We start from the raw sequence: 23,099 nt of genomic DNA, 5'->3' as shown, positions 1-23,099 counted from the left end.
GAATGTGTCAAATACAATATTTGTATTCAAAACTTCAAGATTTCTGCTTGGAAATCAGAAAAGCCCAGAAGATCTGTATGAAAAGCCACAGGGATGATAATCAAGACCTGAAGTGATTTGGAATGAACATGTGGAAAGAAACATCATTCTAAGGTTAAACTAAACCAATCACGACACTTAAGGAAAATTTCAGTCCTGAATATTTCAACAAAGAGAATTTTGATGCTGTTTACAATAAGCATAAATGCATTCAGTAATTGGAAATAAAATAAAGCCCATTAGGGAAATAAATCTGCATTGTTTTTTGGTGCAATTTGATGGGAAAAAAAATGTAACAGTAAGCTGCTGTTCACAGAGACAAAACAATTAAATTTAACCACTTGCAGAGCAAAATATTATCTATCCAGAAGTGGCAAGAGAGTTTTGCTGAGCCACCTACATATTATTGCCTGAATGTAAAATTTGTGGCTTTAGTGTGTCTGTGGACAAAGCAAAGAACTAAAATCTGGCTATTATTGAAGATTCAGCATCGGAGAAAAATTCCAAAATTTATTTGTGAATCTGTAAGTAATCACCTATTTCTCTATATATTTACTTATAAACTATAATTAATGAAAGAAGTTTAAGCTTGAAGAAAGAGTGAATTTCTACAGCAAATTATAATGCTTGAATTAAAATAAAGATTAGAACCAAGAATAATGCAAAATAGGGTATATTTGTAAAGTAAAAATATTAAAACATGTGTACATAGATGATAATACTTAAGATTTATTATTCATAACCTAACAATGCAGCTCTAAGTTTCTTAAAAGCTGGAAGAAAACAGATTGTGCTGCCTTAAATTGAGTTTATAGTACTGTTGAATTTAATTTACTGGAGAACAGAAACTGATTCACAGATATATAAGTAAATTCCAAATGAGATATCACCTCACACTTGTCAGAATGGCTAAAATCAACATAAGAAACAACGGGTGTTTGGCAACAATATTTAATTAAATAAAAATTTAATTAATTTAAATTTAATTTAATTAAAAATAAGAAAAAAAAACAACAAGGAGGGGTTCCTGGTGACTCAGTTGGTGAAGCATCTGACTCTTGATTTTGGCCCAGGTTATGTTCTCACGGTTCCTGAGTTTGAGCCCCGCATCGGGCTCTGCAACTGATGGTACAGAGACTGATTGTGATTCTCATTCTCTCTCTCTCTCTTTACTCTTCCCCTTCAGCATTCTCTCTCTCAAAATAAATAATTAAACTTAAAAAAAAAAAACAAAAAACAAATACATATAGGTAAATTCCTCCAGCTGTCCCCTTCAGTCTTGAAAACTCCGACAGCCCTTACGTAAAGACTAGGTGAAAACTAAAGTATTATGTGATTGGAACAAAAAGTAGTCAAAATCAATGTGCACATTTTTGTTTTTGTTTTTACTTATTTGATTTTTCTATTTTTAATTTTTTTGAGGTATAGAATTTAGTGATTTGCCACTTACATATTACACCCAGTGCTCATACCCACAAATGTCCTCCTTAACACCCCTCACCCTTTTAGCCCTTCCCCTCCACCCAACACTCCTCCAACAACCCTGTTTCTGTATTTTAGAGTCTCTTTTGGTTTGTCACCCTCTCTGTTTTTATATTATTTTTGTTTCCCTTCCCTTATGTTCATCTGTTTTGTATCTTAAATTCCATATATGAGTGAAATCATATGAATTTGTCTTCCTCTGACAAATTTGTCTTCCTTCCTTCCTTATTTCGTTTAGCATAATACACTCTAGTTCCATCCACATATTTGGAAATGGCAAAATTTCATTCCTTTTTTTTTCACCAAGTAATATTTCATTGCATATGTATACACCACATCTTCTTTATCATTGGTAGATGGACATGTGTGCTCTTTCCATACTTTGGCTATTGTTGATAGTGCTGCTATAAACATGGGGGTGCATGTACCCTTTCAAATCAGTACTCCTGTATCCTTTGGATAAATCCTAGTAGTGCAATTTCTGGCTCATAGGGTAGTTTTTTTTTTAATTTTTTAAGGAACCCCCATACTGTTTTCCAGAGTGGCTACACTAGTTTGCATTCCCACCAGCAGTGCAAAAGGGTCCCTCTTTCTCTGCATCCTTGCCAACATCTGTCGTTGCCTGAGTTGTTAATTTTAGCCATTCTGACAGGTGTGAGGTGGTATCTCATTGTGGTTTTGATTTGGATTTCCCTGATGATGTGTGATCTTGAGCATTTTTTCATATGTCTGTTAGCCATCTGGATGTCTCCTTTCAAAAAGTGTCTCTTCATGTCTTTTGCCCATTTCTTCACTGGATTATTTGTTTTTTGGGTGTTGAGTTTGATATGTTCTTTATAGATTTTGGATACTAACCCTTAATCTGATACATCATTTGCAAATACATTCTCCCATTCTATCAGTTGAGTTCTGATATTGCTGATTGTTTCTTTTGCAGTGCAAAAGCTTTTTATCTTAATGAGGTCCCAATAGTTCATTTTTGCTTTTGTTCCCCTTGCCTCTGGAGACATGTCAAGTAAGAAGTTGTTGCAGCTGAGGTAAAAAAGGTTGTTGTCTGTTTTCTGATCTAGGATCTTGATGGCTTCCGGTCTTATGTTCAGGTCTTTCATCCATTTTGAGTTTATTTTTGTGTACAGTGTAAGAAAGTGGTCCAGGTTCATTCTTCTGCATGTCGCTGTCCAGTTTTCCCAACACCATTTGCTGAAGAGACTTCTTTATTCCATTGGATATTCTTTCCTGCTTTGTCAAAGATTAGTTGGCCATACATTTGTGGGTCCATTTCTGGGTTCTCTATTCTGTTCCATTGACCTATGTATCTGTTCTTGTGGGAGTACCATACTGTCTTGATGATTACAGCTTTGTAATATAGCTTAAAGTCCAGAATTGTGATGCCTCCAACTTTGGTCTTCCTTTTCAGGATTGCTTTGGCTATTTGGGGTCTTTTCTGGTTCCAACAAATTTTAGGATTGTTTTTTCTAGCTCTGTGAAGAATGCTGGTATTATTTTGATAGAGATTAATGTGCACATTTTTTTAAAACCAAAGTCAATAAAGATAAAAAAAAAAAAAACAAAACCTTGTGGCTTTATCTAGAAAAGAAAGTGGCTTAGTCATTAGATCCTCATGTCTGATATAGGTGGTGTCTTCCATGAAGATATCACCATCAAGTTTAGCATTGAGTAAACTTAAATCATCAAAAATATGCTTGATTCACAAGCCACTACCAAGCACCCCAAATTAAAAGTAAATGCAAAGCCATGCTTACTAGTGCTAAGTCACTTTCTCCTTTCATACCCCTTGATCCTTCCTTTACAGTCTACCTTGACCTCAGCTATTTTAAGGAGTGTAATAACCAGCGGTGCAGCTGAATCTCCTGACCTCTGAGGGGAACCAAAAGGCCATACACATATAGCTGAGTATACTAAGGAACTTTGGGGAAGGGATAGACTCAAACTGTATAGTTCTGTTGAATACAGACATCAGAGTCACTATTCTGAGTGCCTGCTCTTGTTGGGCAAGGGGGACTCAAATCTAACTGATATATTTGGAGCAAGATTCAGCAAGGAATGGAAACTGAAGTTACCTTGTGGGTAGGTTCCTTGGGAATGATTTGATGTACTGTTGTGACTTCTGGTGCCTAATTTTGATTAATGTTTTGCATGGTTGTAATATAAATGTTCGTAAAGTTCCGAGGGGTTCCTCCTGATTGGGAATAGCTTCATGTAGAGAAGTACCAATGGGAGGTGTAAATCACTTTCAAACTACTTCCCTGTCTCTGCTCTGTTGTTCCAACAGGAGCAGTGCAGAATTCCAGAGGGAGAAAGCGAAAACACAGCCTTGATTAGGACTTAAAAGCAACAGAAGTAAAAAGAGATGAAATATTTCAATACAACAGCCATGTATGAAAGTAAAAAAAGGCTCATGGGATCTCGAGATTTAGAGTGGATTACTGTCAACTAAATTTATTTGCTGCTCCCACAGTCCCAACTGTACCAGAAATTGTGACTGCAACTGAATCCATTGCCCACACTGATGACACTGGGTAAGCTGTCTTAGATATTGCTAACAACTCTTTTATACCCTACTGTCATCTGAGCACCAAGACCAATTTGCATGTATGTGTTCAGTCTTCTAATAATATTTGCAGTAGTTTTCAAGGTATGTAGAAACTCCTCACTTCCAATTAGCAGTCAGATCATGATTTAATGTGAGTGTCTTTACTTTATGAGATTAAAAAAAAAAGTTTTCATTGTATAGAGTATGTCTTGTTGGCTGAAAGGTCAGAAATCTTAGACTCAACAGACCTGAGTGCAGTCTTATCATATATATGCAGATAGTTAAAAATGTATTCAGGCGCCTGCTTGGCAAGAAAAGTTACTTGGACTACCTAGGGAAATTTACAGTGCTCAATCTCTTCCATAGTGAAGAAAATCTTGACTCTTCTTGGCTAAAATCACAGGAAAAAAAAAAAGATACAGGACCTTATTGAGTCCTTTGTGTATTGAAGGTTGAATGTGCCTCACTTGTTTATTATAGTTCATTGTTTACATCGGCTAGTACACAAATCAGCGTACTGTGAGTGGGACCCAAACCAATAGTCTGTGTTAGAAAATATTTAGCAAGCTGAGGCATACCCTCCTCCTTCCAGGCAAATAACCTAACGATTTAAGCTACAATTCTCTGTGGCTGATGATTTTCCTTATCACAGCCTCAGGCAAAGTGAAGCATATATTTGATGTTCTAAATTCAACAACTCTTTGTCATGGACATATATCTATTTAGAAAAATAGTTATTTGTTTTCTTTGAGGCTCTTGTCAAAACTGAATTTTTATCCTTTGGAAGTCTAGTAACTCTCTAGTCTGATTTTGCCATTTTGAGTTAAGCTGACTTGGATACAGTGATTGATGTGGTGTGAAACCTAATATGCATTGCTTGTCAAACAGAAATACTATAGTCAAAAACGATGCCCTCAACTTTGGCTGAGGTATCTCAACTTTGCCCAAAAGAATTTGAGCTATTCCTTTTGGGGAAACATCATCCCACAAATTGCCACTCAAATTAAAGCTTCTAACTTAAAGGGAACCTTGATTTATCATTTTAAGGAAATTCCAGCAATAGATTATATACCTCTCACATTATTTGGTGATCCCTCCAAAATGAGGCTACCCTCAGTTCCTTGAGGGAACTTCTTATAGGGATAACTGTCATACTACTTTTATGTTGCCTGTGGTCAGTTACCCTCATAACTAGAGTTATCTAATTAGAAAAGTGGTAAATGATAAAATTAGCCCAGAGTTCCTCCTTACAAGACAAGATATAGTCTAGAATCACTGATACACCTTTCTCTGCCTGATTTAAGCAGTGGCCACGTAGAAAGACCTTTACAGAAACTTAAAAATAAGCCATGTGGCTTTAAAAAAATTTTTTTAACGTTTATTTATTATTGAGAGACAGAGAGACACAGAGCATGAGCAGGGGAGGGGCCGCGAGATGGAGAGACAGAATCTGAAGCAAACTTCAGGCTCTGAGCTGTCAGCACAGAGCCCGACGCTGGGCTCAAACTCACAAATCGCGAGAATATGACCTGAGCCCAAGACAGACACTCAACCGACTGAGCTACCCAGGCTATGTGGCTTTTTAAAGTATGCCTTGCAAGTTTATGGAATTGTTCAGCTGGCTGAACCCAGATCTTTGCTGGACATGGTTGAGTTCTGTATTGAAAGTTTGTCTTGAGTGATTCTTGGAGTCTAGTTTGTAGTAGCTTTAATTGCATGCTGAATTAGGCAAATTGAATGGATGTGGTCAGCTTCTATGAGTCAGATTAATCAGAGTGACCAAATGTCATACTTGAGGGAAAACGTTCCAGAAAGCAAGAAAGGTTAGAAATGATATGTGAACATGGTTGGGAGATAATTCTCTATGGTGATACTCTGACTACAGCTGTATCTGTGAATATTAAGGTCTTTTATCTTTGACCAAGCAGTTTCATGTCTTCTACTAGCATTTATAAAATTTTTTGGCTAACTTGTTGGCTTGGCTTACAAATATGTTAAAATCTCAGACTCTTCACAGTACTTGATATAAATGTGTGTTTATGATGTGTGTGTATAAATTTTATTAGAATATTTATATACATATTTATAAGTTTTATATGTATTTTTAGTCATGTAAAAATTGAGTTTTTAGAGGAATGTAAGAATGACTAAGCATTAAGAATTCAATCAACATATTGCCACATATTATTAGATAAAAATAGGCAATGATCATCCCAATAGTCCTGTGATAACATTCAACATTCTTTATGATTACAAAAGATATCAAGTCTAAAAGAGAATCTCCGTTAGTTGATAAAAGTAATTTACCTCAGCCAGTAGTAAATTGTACTTCATTAAAAAACACTGAAATCAAAATTATAATCACAGACATAGACCATCTAATAAGCAAGGTAAAATAAATACATAAATAAATGATTCAACAGATGAATAAACAAATGCATAGATATATGACCTAATTTTTTTTGTATTACGACTTTATTTTTGGAACAATTTTAGGTTCACAGAAAAATGAGGAGAAGGTATAGAAATTTCCCATACTCTTCCTGCCTGCACACATACACATCTTCACCTATTATCAACACCTCTCACCACAGTAGTACATTTGTTACACTGATAAACCTACACTGACAGTGTAATCATCCATAGTTTATAGTTTCCCTTAGAGTTCACTGTATATCCTATGGGTATAGAGAAATGTATAATTACATGTATCCATCATTATAATATCATGAAGACTGTTTAACTGACCTAAAATTCCTATCCTTTGCCTATTTATCCACTCTCCCTACCAAACCCTAGCCATCTCTACTTCCTACTATCTCCATAGTTTGGCCTTTTCAAGAATGTCATATATTTGGATCACACAGTATGTCTCCATATCTTTTCATGGCTTGATGGCTCATTTCTTTTTAGCTCTAAATAATATCCCATTTCCTGAATGTACCATATATTTATCATTTACCTACTTGGTTGCTTACAGGTTTTGAATCATGAATTATAAATTAAGCTGCTGCAAACATCTATGTGCAAGTTTTTGTACAAACAAGTTTTCAAATCTTTAGGGTGCAGTTTCTGGATTCTATGGTAACAGTATGTTTAGTTTTATGAGAAAGTACCAAATTTTTAAAAAATGGCTGTGCAATTTTGAATTCCCACAGTGCAGATTTTGGTCATTCTAATAGATGCAAAATGGTATCTCATTATTGTTTTAATTTATACTTCCTGGTGACAAATGAAGTAGAGCATTTTTTCATATGCTTATTTGATATCTGTATGTTTACTTCATTGAACTGACTGTTAAGGTCTTTAGCTCATTTTTAATCAGGTTGCTTATTTTCTTTTTGTTGAGATTTGAGAGTTCTTTGTATATTATGGGTAGCAGTACTTCATCAGAAATGTCTTTTGCAAATATTTTTTACCTGTCAGTGGCTTGGCTTCTCCTTTGCTTGACACTATCTTTTGCAGGGCAAAAGTTGTTAACTTTAATGGTTTGCTTATTAATTATTTCTTTCATGGATCTTGACTGTGGTGTTGCATCTAAAAAGTCATCTCCATAAGTAAGGTCACCTAGGTTTTCTCCTATGTTATCTTCTGGGAGTTTTATAGTTTTATGTATTATATTTAGGTCTGTGGTCCATTTTGAGGTAATTTTTGTGAAGGGTTTGTGTCTGTGTTAGATTCTTTTTTTTTTTTTTTTTAACATACCCATTTGTTAAAAGATTATCTTTTCACCATTGTATTTGCCTTTGCTCCTTTGTTCAAGATCAGTGGACTATATTTATGGCCATCTATTTCTGGGCTCCCTATTCTGTTCCATCGATATATATGTCTGTTTTTTGTTTTTGTTTTTGGTTTTTTTACCAGTACCACATTATCTTGATTACTGTAGTAAGTCATGAGGTCAAGTAATGTCAGTCCTCCAACTTTGTTCTCCTTCAATATTGTGATGGGTATTCTGGGTCTTTTGCCTCTCCATATAGACCTCAATATCAATTTGTCATTATCTACAAAATAATTCGCTGGGATTTTGATTTGGATTGCACTGAATCTATAGATCACATTGGGAAGAACTGATGCCTTTAAAATATTGAGTCTTCCTGCCCAAGAACATGGAATATCTCTCTATTTACTTAGTTCTGTGATGAACTTCATCAGTGTTTTATAGCTGTCCTCATATAGATAGATCTTGTACTTATTTTATTAGATTTATACCCACGTATTTTATATTAGTGGGTACTAATTTAAATAATACTGTATTTTTAATTTTAAATTTCACTTGTTCATTGATGGTACACAAAAAAAAAAAACATTGAGTTTTGTATATTAATGTGGTATCCTACAATTTTACTATATAATTCCTTATTAGATCCAGGAATGATTTGGTTGACACTTTCAGATTTTCTAAGTAGATGATCATATCACCTACAAACAATGACAGCTTCATTTCTTCCTTCTCAATTTGTATACTTTAATTTCACCTTCTTACCTTATTGCATTAGCTTGGGCCTCTTGCATGATGTTGAAAAGTAGTGGTGAAGGGGCCATCTTTGCCTTGTACCTGATCTTCATGAGAAAACTTTGAGTTTCTCACAATTTTCATAATTAATAAAGTTGCCTGTATGTTTTTTTATAGATAATCTTTACCAAGCTAAGTAAGTTCCCTTCTATTTCTAGTTTACTGTAAGTTTTTTTTCAGAAATGGGTTCTGGAGTTTATCAAATGCTTTTTCTGTATCTATCAATATGATCATGTAATTTTTATTTTTTAGTCTGCTGATGTGATAGATTACATTAATTGATTTTCAAAAGTTGAAACAGCCTTGCATACCTGAGATAAATCCCAAATGATTATGGTATATAATTCTTCTTGTATATTGTTAGATTATATTTGGTAATATTTTGTTGAGAATTTTTCATCCATGTTCATGAGATACATTGATCTGTAGCTTTCTTTTCTTGTAATGACTTTGCCTGGTTTTGATATTAGGGTAATGCTGGTCTATAAAATGAGTTAGGAAGTAGTCCCTGTGTTTCTATTCTCTGAAAGATATTGTATAGAATTCATATAATTTCTTCTTTAAATATTTGATAGAATTCACCAGTGAACACATCTGGGCCTGATATTATGTTTTGAAAGATTGTTAATTATTGATTCAATTTCTTCAGTAGATGTAGGCCTAGCCAGATTGTCTATTTCTTTTTGTGTGAGATTTGGCAGATAGTGTCTTTCAAGTAATGTGTCCATTTCATCTAGGTTATCAATTTGTGGGCAGAGAATTGCTCATAGTGTCCCTTATTGTCTTTATAATATCCATAGAGTCTGTAGTGATATCTCCTCTTTCATTTCTGATATTAGTATTTTGTGTCCCCTCTCTTTTTTCTTTGTTAAGCTGCCTACAGATTCATTGATTTTATTAATATTTGAAAAGAAGAAGCTTTTGGTTTCACTGATTTTTTCTATTGATTTTTTATTTTCAGGTTCATCAACTTATGTTCTAATTCTTATTACTTATATTTTTTTGCTTATTTTAGATTTAATTTGCTCTTTTCAGTTGCCTAAGGTAGAAATTTTGATTGTTTCTTTCACAACTTTCTTCTTTTCTAATACATGCATTCAATGTTGTAATTTCCCTCTAAGTACTGCTTTTGATACATTTCACAAGTTTTTTTTTTTTATGGTTATTTTTGAGAGAGAGGCGGAGAGATAGAGACAGCAGGAGCAGGAGAGGGGCAGAGAGAGAGGGAGACACAGAATGTGAGCACTCTCCAGGCTCTGAGCTGTCAGCACAGAGCCTGATGAGAGGCTGGAACCCACAAACCATAAGATCATGACCCGAGCCAAAGTCAGATGCTTAACTGACTGAGCCACCCAGGTGCTCCACATTTCACAAATTTTTATAAATTGTGTTTTCATGTTAATTTAATTCAAAATACTTTTTAATTTTATCTTGAGATTTCCTCTCTGACCTGTATGCTATTTGAAGCATGTTGTTAATCTCCATGTATTCTGGAATTTTCAAGTTAACTTTCTGTTATTGATTTCTGATAGTTACATTCCATTGTGGTTTGAGAAACGAAACTATTATACTTATTCTTGTAAATTTGTTAAGATGTGTTTCATAGCCCTGAATGTAATCTGTCTTGGTGAGTGTTCCATGTGAGTTTAAGAAGAAGGTGTATTCTGCTGCTGTTGGATGACATATTCTCTAGACGTCAATTGTATGCCGTTGATTGATATTATTAAGCTCAACAGTCCATACAAATTTTCTGCCTCCTGTATCTATCTGTTTTTTGACAGAGGGATATAGAAACCTCCAATTATGATAGTGGATCTCTCTCTCTCTCTCTCTCTCTCTCTCTTTCTCTCTCTCTGCAATTCTTTTAGCTTTTGCTTCACATAGTTTGACACTTTTGTTAGGTGCATACAAATTAAGGATTGTTATGTCTTCTTGGAAGTGACACCCTTATTATTATGATGTGTCCTTCTTTATCCTCAATAACTTCCCTTCCTTTGAAGTCTGCTCTGTCTGAAATTAATATAACTACTCCTGCTTTCTTTTGATTAGTGTTAGCATAGTATCACTTTTAATTGGATTAGCATCCAATCACTTTTAATCTACATTTGTCTTCATATTTAACGTGGTTTTCCTGTAGACAAAATATATTCAGATCATGTTTTGATCCACTCTGACAATCAGTGTGTTAACTGATGTGACCACTGACATTTAAAGTGATTTGTGACAGATTTGGATTAATATCTATCATAGCCACTACTGTTTTCTATTTGTTGCTCTTATTCTTTGTTTCTGTTTTTGTGTGCCACTTGTTTTCTACCTTTTGTCATTTTCATTGAGCATTTTACATGATGCCATTTTATTTTCTTTCTAAGCAAATCAATTATACCTTTTTTTCTTTTTTTACTTTTTTTAGTAGTTTTTCCTCAATATGCAATATACAATACAACTAATCCAAGTCCACTTTCAAATAACACTATACACGTCACAGGTATGTGAATAGCTTACAGTAACAAAATAATCCCAATTATTCTCTCCTCCCTTGTATCTCAGTCTTTTAGTGAGTCTATGGTTCTGGACTATGAACTTCACAAGCGTGTGTCTGTTTTGTTCTGTTTTGTTTTGTTTTTTTCCTCCTCCCCTTTGATGGAACAAGATAATATAGTAGGCTGGAGGTTTGTATTTCCCTTCCCCCAGGTCAGTCAGTCTCTAATAATACCCTAGCAGGTTAGGTTCTGGTTTACTAGTTTCCCCAAAGGCAGGCCTTGTTAAGAAGAACAGTGTGCTCTGTCCTATTGCAAAATGATTTCTTTTTTCTTTTCTCCTGCTGGAAGTTTGCAGGAATTTTTCGTTGCTATTTACTGCGAGGACCTGGTTTAGCTCTGGATGTACATCTCACAATATTGAGGTTTCCATGAGTTTTTAACTCGCAGACTTGCCCAAACTGCATCGCCGATAATTTGTCAGCTCAGGTTTTCCTGCCCTTACACTATTTCTCAGGTTAACCTCCTTCAATAACCTGTGACTTCGTGTATTTGTCTTCCTGTATTTGTCTAACTGTCTCTCTAATCTTAGGGGCAGAAGTTTGCCCTGTGTCCTCCCCTCTCTTACAGATGCAAGAAGAGTTGTTGATTTTTTAGTCTGTTCAGGTTTTTATTTCTTATTAGGATGGAGTGGTTCATTTTAAGCTCCTTACATGTGAAACATAAATGATTTTTGAATATAATTATAATGATTATTATTTGCACATGATATGATTGCCTATAAATACTCCATACATTTAATAAGAGAATATATCCATTTTAGGAAAAAAAATGTTGCATGATATATTTCAAGTATTTATAAAGGAAAGGTTTCTTGAGTAAGAAGTAAAACCCTTGACCTTTAAATACACACACACACACACACACACATATATATATATATATATATATATATACACACACACACACACACACATACATACACTAGGCTACATTAAAATAAATAGTTTTAGTATATCTAGTAGTACCATAAATAAAATCAAGAAAATTAGCCCAATGCTGGAATAATACAACTGACACATATATAACCAATAAGGAATTGGTATCTAGAATATAAAAAGAATATCTAAAAGTCATAAATACATAAATATCTAAAATAAAATATGGATGCAAGTAAAACATGAAAATGCAATTAACACAGAAGAAATACAAATGAAAAATAACCATATTAAAAATGCTTAAATTCACTTATGTTAGGGAAATTCAAACTAAAGACACAATTACTTGGTACTTAAGAATGCAAAATTTTAAAAAGTATGACCATAATAAGGATTAACAATACTCTTTTGATGCTGTTAGAGCATAAAACTAGAATCACGAACCTGGAGAAAAAATTAACACAACCTGGTGAATATACAGATACAAGACTTTCTTGGTAATTACTATCCTATTTTCACAAATTAATAGTAACATGTGCCCCTGTACATAATTCAACATGAACATGAATATCCAAAATAGCTTTGGGGGCACTTGAGTCGCTCAGTTAATTGAGCCTCGACTCTTGATTTCGGCTTGGGTCATGGTCTCATGGTTGGTGGGTTTGAACCCCATGTCAGGCTCTGTGCTAACTGCATGGAGCCTGCTTTGGGTTCTCTCTCTTCTTCTCTCTCTGCCCCTCCCCTGCTTGTGTTCTCTATGTCTCTCAAAATAAATAAGTACACTTCGAAACAAAACAAAACAAAAACAAAGTAGCTTTGTTTGTAATACCAAAAAATAAAACAAACAAACAAACAAACAAACGAACTGAAGACAATGAAACTCATATTAATAGAAGAAAGGACAAGTAGAATAATATACAGCAATAAAATGAATGAAAATGAATGAAAAATGAATGAAAACCATAGGCCTCAATATGATAAATCTCATAAATAATAACTGAGCTAAAAATTAAGTTTAGAAAAATAATGTGACATCATTTGAGTCTATATTAAAAAGAAAAAATAGTACTTTATCATTAAAGGAGAGATAAAACTATGTACACTACTTCAGATTGGATAACTGCAAACATAATTCTGTACTACCTATAGATACATATCCCTGTCCTTAAAAGTATGAAAGACATGCATTTAAAAAGGAATCAACAAATTCTAATTAGTAAATACCAGCTGAATGGAAGGAGGATAAGATCATGGTGGTGCTCTCCTACAGACTAAATTTTTGTGCCTCCCCCCCATTCTTATTGAAACCTAATCCCCTATGTGATAACATCAGGAGGTTCACCCTTTGAGAGATCATGAGGACTGAGCCCTCCTGAATGGAATTAGTGCTCTTTTGAAAGATTTCCCAGAGAGCTCCTTTGCCTCTCCCACTGCATGAAGAAACAATGAAAAGATTTCTCTCTTATGAACCAGGAATTGGTTTCTCATCAGACACTGAGTCTGCAGACACCTTGCTCTTTGTCTTAGCTCCAGAACTGTGAGAAATAAATGTTTGATGTTATTAGCCACCCAGTGTGTGGTATTTTGTTATAGCAGCCTGAAAAGACTAAGACAGTTTCACATATTCTTCAACTGTGGTAACAAGTTTGTTTTTCAAAGGAAGTGGAAAGGCACAGGTGTTTGTTGTATCATTCACTGTATTTTTCAATACAGGAAAGCAAGGGTTGAGGAATGTTTAAATGGGGTTGAGACACACTAGCATTAAACCAAGAATTTCTCATTGAAGGCTTGTAAGGAATTGAAATGGGAATAACTTTTTCAGTATGTGATTTACTGCTATCTAATGCCGTTGCCATGTAACAGCTAAAATCACCTTGAGACTTGTAACTCATCCAATATCCCCATAATCTGGGAAACAATAGTGTGGATACAAGACTCAGAAGACCTAGGTCCTCTCCTCAATTCTATCATTACTAGATGTGTGATTTTGAGGCAAATCCTTTCTCTGCTCCGTGTCATTTTTTCCATCTATAAAATGAACTCTTATAGGTCCTTCATACTCTACAATAATAGAACTTTCTGATATTAAATTTAAGTCACTTACAGACTTCAGAAATTACCCTTTCAGAAAAGTGTTTTTAATGGGAAGAAAGTACAGATTTTTGGGAAAGAAAGGTCTAGCCATGAGGCCTGGATTCTCAGTCTTTTGTCCTCTCTGGTAGGGCTTATTCTGTTTCTCTTGTTAAGAATATGAGAGACACAGAGAAGAGAAACATAGTGAAGTCTAACAGAAGAAAGGCAGAGAACAGCAGCAAAGAGAAGCCCAGCAGGGTAGAGATGGGTGCTCTGAGGATATTAGTGGGGGACAAGTTCTGGAATCAGCAAAGTTGGCTTTGAATCCTAGATCTCTATACACAAAAGTACATGGTCTTATGCAAGCTACCTAATCCTCAATGCATCCATTTTCTCAAATAGTCATTGAGATTCTAATACTTAGTGTACAAAACTGTTGTGAAGATTAAGTAAATCAAAAGATAAGCTAGGTTAAAAATGTCTTCTTTGGTCCCTTTATGAGGTATATATACTGGTATGCCCTGAACTGAGGAATTTTTACCTCTATTGTACTATCAGTTCTAGCAAATTGATTCTTCCTTCTCATTTGTTGTGAGAATCAGGCTTAGAGCAGGTACAGAAGACACTGCTCTTATTAATATTGTTTTTAATAACCCATAATATAATAGTGATACCAATTAATAAGGTTGAGCAGAAAAATAAATCCTAGAATGTGGTGAGTTGTGTGGGGTGCAATAAATGTTGAAAGAAAACAAATTAGGCTTTTAAATTTACATTAAAATCGAGAAGATAAACAACAAAAATGAGAGAGTAGATTGGACTGGTGCTTAAGACTGATGATAAAAGATTATTAAATAAATTAGAATGAGGCTATTAAATCACATCATTATGTTTTGGTTATCTGAGAATGATAATAGTTGTTACACTGTAAGTTACAGAACTAATATTGGAAAGAAAGAATTGACATTCTAGGTAGTTGAGACTGAAAGAGAGGAATTATACTTCTCTATGTGTCCATATTTTTAATATGCTATGTTCCTGGAATAATTAAAAATAATCAGTTGTAATGTTACCTAAATCATGTGTGTGTGTGTGTGTGTGTGTGTGTGTGTGTGTATATATATATATATATATATATATATATATATATATATATATATATATATTTGAGAGAGAGAGCATGCAAACAAGGGAAAGGGGTAAAGGGAAAGAAAGAATCTTACAAAGGCTCCATGCTGAGCATGGAGCTTGACACTAGGCTTGATCCCACAACCCTGGGATTATGGCCAAGCCAAAATTGAGAGTCATATGCTAAACTCATTGAGCCAGGTGCCCTGTTTCTTTTGAAATTTAAATGAAATAATATATGTAAAGTTTTGAAAGAGTTCTAACATTCATATTAGTTCCAATAATAAAGAGAACCTAGACATTCTCCCCAAGTCCCAAAAATCACAAGTAATTTATCTATAAAAGTTAGGATAACTGTAGTACTCACTTCATAAGGTTCCAGTGCGAATTAATGATATATGTCAAGCATTGGGAATAGCACTGACATAATAACTCACTTGGTATTATTTTCCAGTATTTTAAATACAACTTATGAATCATTATCTATAATATCTGAGGAATCATGAAGAATGAGGTGAAGTATTTTTAGGTCAGAGTGTGTGTTAACCTTGTGATTCTTAAGAGGAAAAGATAAATTTGTTAAATATACACCAATGAATCTCATGTTAATATCCAGACCCAATTATGGAAATGTTTAGGTAAATGATGATTTGTGGACTTTTGGTATATTTGGCATTATAAAAGTTATGTAACTCTCAATTTTCACATAACTAGGTTTTCATTAGCCTGTGGAAGACATGACACAGTTGTTCTTTTGAGCACCTGGTAGTGGTTCAAGTTCGGTCTCTGAAGTCAGACCACATGATTCAAGTCCTTGCTCCACTGCCTTCTAAAAGCATTACTGCTAGTAAACAATGAAAATGTTAATCCCTCAGTTTCATCATTTGCAATATGAAAAAAATAAAGGTACAAACTATATTTTGGGGGGTGAGATTTAGTAGAGGGCCTGGTATGTCATAAGTACCCAGCAGGTATTAGTTTGTATTATTACTCTTCAGAATTATTATAAAATATTTTGATAAAGTTCCTCTAGATTTCTGAGGATGGACTGGGTGTGACATTTTTTTATTTTGGTATTCTTAAGTCTTTTTTGCTTCTAATTAATTACACATTACTCTGAGGTAGAGCTCTTATTTTCCTTCCTGTCCATTTTGTGTGTTCATCACAAACATATATGAATAGATTTCAAAAACCTAGTTTTAAACAGAGATGGTCAGGTGGTCACCAAATGTGACTGTACAGATCTGATGCTAAAGACAAATTTCATTTCATCCATTGTCTGCTTAAATTTACGACTGAATCAAAACTAGTTATTCAACTATAATCACAGAACTTCAAGGTCCTAAATACCATTTCGAAACTTGTCTTTACAAAATTCAAATGTAATTCTATGTGATTTAAATTCTATGGTGTTTCCTCCCAGTTCACCACTTGAAAAAATACCTTTATATAAAGGAGCAATAGTCCAGCCAGCAAGTATTTGAGGCTTGTACTGGAATGCAGCTAAGACTGCAGTTTCTAACATGTTTAGATGACACTAGAAATTATCATCCATCTGGATAATTCAGGAACTGGGAAAATTACACTGGGATAACATATGTACACTAAAGCGATCTCCAGAAAAGCAGGAGATATGCTAACCTTAATGTTGTGTTCAACCATAACAACAACACCTAGAAGTTTATGATATAATTGTTTAAGAAGCCCAGAGGTAGTGACTGCTTTCAATTTTTTCGATACAACTAAGATAACCTCCCAAACAAAATACTTTTATATTTTTTCCACTTTTATATTTACCTTTTGGTAGCCTGCTAGGTGACTAAATCAAGAACTTTTTCTCAGAAGCAAATCAAAATTGCTACGTGTGAATTTTTAACTTTCCATTTCCAAAGCTTAGAAGAACCAATAAGCATACAATCAATTTTAATTTAAATTGAAACCCACTGCTATATTTACTGTAGATGGTCTTTCAGGGAACTGAATCTAATATAATTTCTTCACTTATCTAATCATATTGAAGGGATGTTTTGGCCAACCTGTTACAAGGAGAATACATAATGAAATAGGAAGAGATGATGTTATGTTTTACGATGTTTCATATTGTTCTGTTATTCTTCGATTGTGAGAAGTAGTGAGTCATTTGGATTAAACATGTCAGAGTGTGTAATGACTGCTGATAACAGTAGGAAAAAAGAAAAAAAAGCACCTGACATTGTGGCTATGAATGGAGGCATAGAGAACTGTGGGAGAGTTGTTACATAACCCCACATGCAGTGTACTTTCTGCCCAGCTTTCGGGGGCATTATCAAATAAAGTATAATGTGAAGCCCCTGCCCCGCCATAAGTATGAATATGATACGGTATCTCTATATCCATGCTCTAACAAACTGTTTCAATAGGAAGCCAGAAAATACGTTATCGTTTTGTACTTAAGTGTGTCCTAGAGCCTTTCAGCAATAAAGTACTATACTTTATAATACTTAAAATACTATAAAGAGAAGCTCAATCTCAAAACTCCAAAAACTTTGAAACGTTTCTAATGGAACGATTGGGTAACCTATCATTTAGAAAGAAATGATAGATGAATCAATAGATAGATAGAGACCTAGAATAAATGATGGTGGTTCTCAGCGCTTGTCATCATTGCTTACTAGACGGAGAGTAGGATTGAAAGTGTATACCTCAATGACTACATATACAATCACAGAGTCATAATTCTGTTTCCTTCCCTGATTTGCTATGTACTTGTCCACAAATCACATACCTTGTAAATTTGATCATTTTCACACTGGGATTAACTGGTAATACACATAAAATGACAAAGCTATATTCATAAAATACTTCATCTATTTGAACATTTACTTTATCTGTGCACTTTGCACTTTTATACAAGAACAAAATTCTACGGAAACATTTAACTTCTTTGAAAAATAAACTTTAATTAAAAAAAAAGGAGGATAGGGGCACCTGGTTGGCTCAGTCAGTTAAGCACCTGACACTTGCTGGCTCAGGTCATGATCTCACAGTGGTAAGATTGAGCTCACACTGGGCTCCTCGCTGAGTGCAGGGCCTGCTTGGGATTCTCTCCCCCCCTCTACCTGCCCCCTCACTTTAGTGCCCCCTCTCTCTCTCTAAAAATAAAAGAAAATAATTTTAAAAAGTAAAAATAGGGATATTAGGTTTAAATTAGCAACAGGCACAACTCTAAAACTACACAATGAGCTACATATCAGGCTACTTGTTTTACTCTTCTTAAAAATAATTTGAGTCACAAAAAGCTTGATTTAGGATTCTGTAATGAACCAATCTCAAGGGTTTCTACTCTCTGAAATTCATCCAGAAATTCTCTGGCATTCCCATTTCACTCTGCCACAGTTTTAACATTCCTTATCAGAGTTTTCCCTCACCAAACATCTCAGGAAACACAGTGTAGGGGAATTAAGGTGCAGTGTCTGGAGACCAGACCTAGAGCACTAGGGAAAAGGGATTTGGGAAGGGAAAGAAAGTCAGGGAAGGCTAGGGTAGATGTGAGCGCTATGTATATTTTGAATAGTTATCCTGTAATTATATTGTATTGTGGGTACACTTCATCTTGAGTTTGATATATTATTCCAGATGTTTTATTTTCAGGCAGGGCTTGTCTTAAGAAAAGTATTTCAGGGAATCTCTCTTACTCTATTCCTTTCTCCAAGTCTCATTAGGGAACTGGTTTCCAGTAACGGTGGAGTTTTGAAGAGGAAGCTGGGGATTTTTTTTCCCCATAAAGGATGTGAGGTGAGAGAAAATAGATGTTATAATTCAGCTTCTGTTATATTGCTTTTGTAGATATTGATGAAAAATGGATTTGTAGCAAACACAACTTCCTTTTTCTCTCTTTATGCTGTATAGTGGTGGGAAGGATGAGAATGAATTGGAAGGTGCTCTAAAAAAGCTTCTGAATAAATGTTACAATGTGAATGAAGCTCCAAATAATTAACTTAATTTTAGAAACAGTTAAAAAATGTACATACTGAGTGATTCTACTGATATAAAATTAGAGGCAATGCAATCTAACATACAGTATCAGAAAGCAGATCTGTGGTTTCCTGGGGACAGGGAAGAGTGTTAGGGAAGGAGAGAGAGAGGGATTACAAAGGGGCGGGATATATTTTGAGGGATGATGAGTATGTTAATTATAGTGGTTTTTTTTTGCCAATTTCACAGGCTTATACATGTATCAAAACTAATCAAATTGTACATTTTAAATTTATCTACTTTATTGTATGTCAATTTTATCTCAGTTCAGATAAAATACAAATATTAGGTACTAAGGGATTGAAAACAAATTAAAGAATAGTAGAAACAATTACAACAAATACTTTGTATGCCTGGCTTTTGAAATGTATGAAACGACCCAAACCAGAAAACTGACACTTTTCTGTTATTCAAACACTGTTTCAAGACCTTTCACCCCCATCCCAACACCCCCAAGATATTGCTTCTCATATTAACATGAAAATACAAGTATTTACAACCAAAATCATACGGTAAATCACGTTATGAATTCAGTGGTTTAACTATGCTTTTAAAACAGTTTTTATATTTCATTTTAACATTTTAATGGCTGGTTTAACTAGTTTAAATTTATTACATATAATGATAATTGTGGATCTCTTATTATTCTACAAAATTGCCTCTACTTCTCTATCTCTTTAGCCTCTAAAATATACTCATAGAAAACCTATATTTTATTTACCTTTCTGCTATAGAACTTTTCTGCCAAACTTTCCCTAATCACATCTGAAAAGTATTTATAACTGGATTATCAATCAAATTTTGGTAACTTCAAAACTAAAAGCCACTGAGTAGAAAATCAAACTTGCTTCAGTGTCATTTCAAATTAGGCTATTAGTTTAAAGTTTCCTTCTATTGTTGTTCATATGCTTTTTTCTGTATGGTTTTTTAAAGTAATGTTTTGGAGCACAGTAGGAAAATCTTTTGTCATTTCAATGTATCAGAAATAAATGTTTAAGTCGAATCATCCAAATATATAAACTTTTCATAGAAGAGGAGTGTGTGTGTGTTTTTGTGTATGTAATTAAATTTTTTGCACTCTTGAATTTTGAATTTATTAGTAATTTATGGCTGGTGCTGTCCTTCCATTGGTTGCCATCAAGTCTAAAAGGGGCATTCAAACAATATTCTAAAAAGATATGAGAGGTATTGACTTAGAAACTTAGGACCCATTAAATCAAATGCCTTATTGTTTAGAGCAATTTGGTCCCCTGACCAGCAAAGTTAGCATTACCTGGAAATTTGTTAGAAATGCAAATTATTGAGTTCCACCCTAGACCTACAAAACCTCTGTGCTTTAACTAACCATCCAGGTGATTTTGATTTGCAAACTTAGAGTCATTTTCCTAGAGGAACACCTTCACTGTCAATTTTTTTTTTCTTTTGGAAAAAAATAGACAAGAAAATGGTAGCAATCTGTGGCAAAAATTAAGACTCTGGTCTCAATGGAGAACTCGTACCCACATGCATGTGTGCACTCACCCACACAGATCTTCACAATTACCAAATACAAAGTAAGAATCTTTTTAATGTTTGTTGCCAAGGGCAGGGACAATTACTTTCTCATTCAGGATTTGAACTTAATCATTGTTTGCCTTTGACATTTTAATAGATTAAACTTGAATGAGAATCTCGAAGCAGCAATTCCAAGAGTTCAGCCTAAAAGAATTCATCTCATTGGGAAGATATCTAAGCAACACAAAGTTTGTCTCAGATGAAATACACAAAAAAGAAAACTTCCACCGCTTCAAATTTCGACAGTTCTTTTTCAACAATGCACGGTAAAAATGCAGAACACGGAGGTGAAACAATTGGAACTCATATCAGAATAGATCAGCATGTTGCAGAGACTGAGAAAATACTACAAGCTCCCAGCTGGGAAAACTTGTAATTGCAACCAGCCAGAACATTGATATAGAGATAGCAAAATTACTAACAAGGGAAAAAGAAAATTTAGGAGACAAATAGAGGAAGCGTTTTCCTATGTATGACAGGAACCCTAGTAAATATGACAAAGTGCTCGTCAAGAGCAGAATGTTGAACTGGCGTGAAGAAAATATAAAATTGATTACTACAATGACAAGCCACATAAAATGCCATAATAACAGCACAGGAACTCATTTCAAATAAAAGTGAAATAAAAACACTCTCCCAAATTAAGGGGGAAAATGTGAACAAAACTAAACTTCTTGCTTTGGGCAATTCTGTAACCATTGTCAAAAGCAATCAAGACTAATGGTAACATTATCATAACAGAAGAATGCTTATGGCTCTAGGGATTTCTTCAATATACACATCTATAGCCCCGGCTCCGGTAACTTCGGAAAAGCAGAAATCTAGGAGCTAATACCCCATTACAGTAGAATTTGAACAAAGCTATGTCATGAATTCATTTCTAAGCCAAGAAGTACCTCTGCCTTGATTCAGGCATACCAAAATACAGGAAGACAGAAATATACTTAGGTTAACATATTCAGGACATTATATATTTTGATGTCAACTCAAAAATTTATCAGTGTAGTTGGTTATTACCCATGAAGTTTTGTTCTAAAGTCTGAGAATTAAAGGGATCGGGAAGACTGTAGATCTCATTTGCAATGGTTATCCCAGAAAAACTGTTCAGCTGCAAAAAAACAGCAGGCACTCTAAGTGATGCTAAATAAATAAACAAAAGTCTGGGGAATATGAGGACTCATATTATACTTAGAACCGTTTACTCTAACCAGCCAGACTCTTTTGGACAACACACCCATGTTAGAAGAAAACCATGGTACAGTTTCCAGGCAAAGGGTATATAAAGCACTTTCAAAGTGCACAGAATAATACTCACCCATGATACGTGAGATAGTTCTCGTTGAGAGAGGTGCTCCTAGGGCTCAAAATTCTCCATGATTCAAAAACCAACAAATTGGGCAGTAGCCAGGAAATGAATAAGCACAACTGTGTGGGATCCTGGCGCCTCTGTAGAGAGAAGGCCTCTGTGAATTAAACTATGTTCTCCACTACCTTACCTTTTACACTATTATTCATGCTGCCCTCCACCCACATTTCTCTCTCACATTTGGTGCCTGTTTTGTTTTTTTGGTTTTTTTTAATTTTGTTTTGTTTTGGTGAGGCTATTCCATCTACTTTCCACAAGCATAAGAAAACAATCCACCACAATGGTTAGGTCTGCTGACATTTAAAGATACAAAATTCTAAATACAGGTTTATCTACAGGCAGTTAGATATTGTGAGGGTACAGAAAACCATTCTGCTATTGTTCATGATGTATCATTTTCTACCATTTATTTTTTTTAAACAATGCACATATGTTTGTAACTGAAATGAAATATTTTATGGTCACATTAAGTATTCAATATTCCTTCTCAACTTTATGAATCCATGTGATCTAAAAAAAAAGTCCCGTGGTAAAGACTACTCAAAAACATTTGACAAAAAGCATAAGATAATATTAAAAGAAACAAATACACAGGAAAAAAATGTCCTTATCAAAATAATGTATTAAAATAAAACACATATATTTGTAATAAGATGTTGAGTATGATTAAATCTATTTTCATTCCTTAATGGTACTTTTGACTACCCATCTTTGCCTCTGAAATGAAGATACTTAGATTTTTTTATAAATTTTTCTTAAATGTTTACTTATATTTGAGAGAAAGAGACGGTGTGTGAGTGGGGGAGGGGCAGAGAGACAGAAACAAAATCTGAAGCAGGCTCCAGGCTCTGAGCTGTCAGCACAGAGCCTGAGGTGGGGCTTGAACCCACAAGCCAGGAGAACATGACCTGAGCCAAAGTCCACGCTCAAATGACTGAGCCACCCCAGTGCCCCA

General features: G+C 34.5%; 1 long non-coding RNA gene across 2 annotated transcripts in view; it reads right to left on the bottom strand.

Annotated features, from left to right (window-relative positions):
• Nucleotides 1-23,099, bottom strand: part of LOC132681108 (uncharacterized) — a 274,965-nt gene that overhangs the window by 233,693 nt on the left and 18,173 nt on the right. For both annotated transcript variants that reach the window (XR_009610846.1, XR_009610845.1), the window contains exon 2: nt 22,094-22,224. This is a non-coding gene — a long non-coding RNA (uncharacterized LOC132681108). The remainder of the gene's footprint in view (nt 1-22,093; nt 22,225-23,099) is intronic.

Source organism: Panthera onca, chromosome A1 (assembly GCF_046562875.1).
Source record: "Panthera onca isolate mPanOnc1 chromosome A1, mPanOnc1 haplotype 2, whole genome shotgun sequence".
Lineage (NCBI taxonomy): Eukaryota > Metazoa > Chordata > Mammalia > Carnivora > Felidae > Panthera > Panthera onca.
This window is presented reverse-complemented; position numbering and strand designations above follow the sequence as displayed.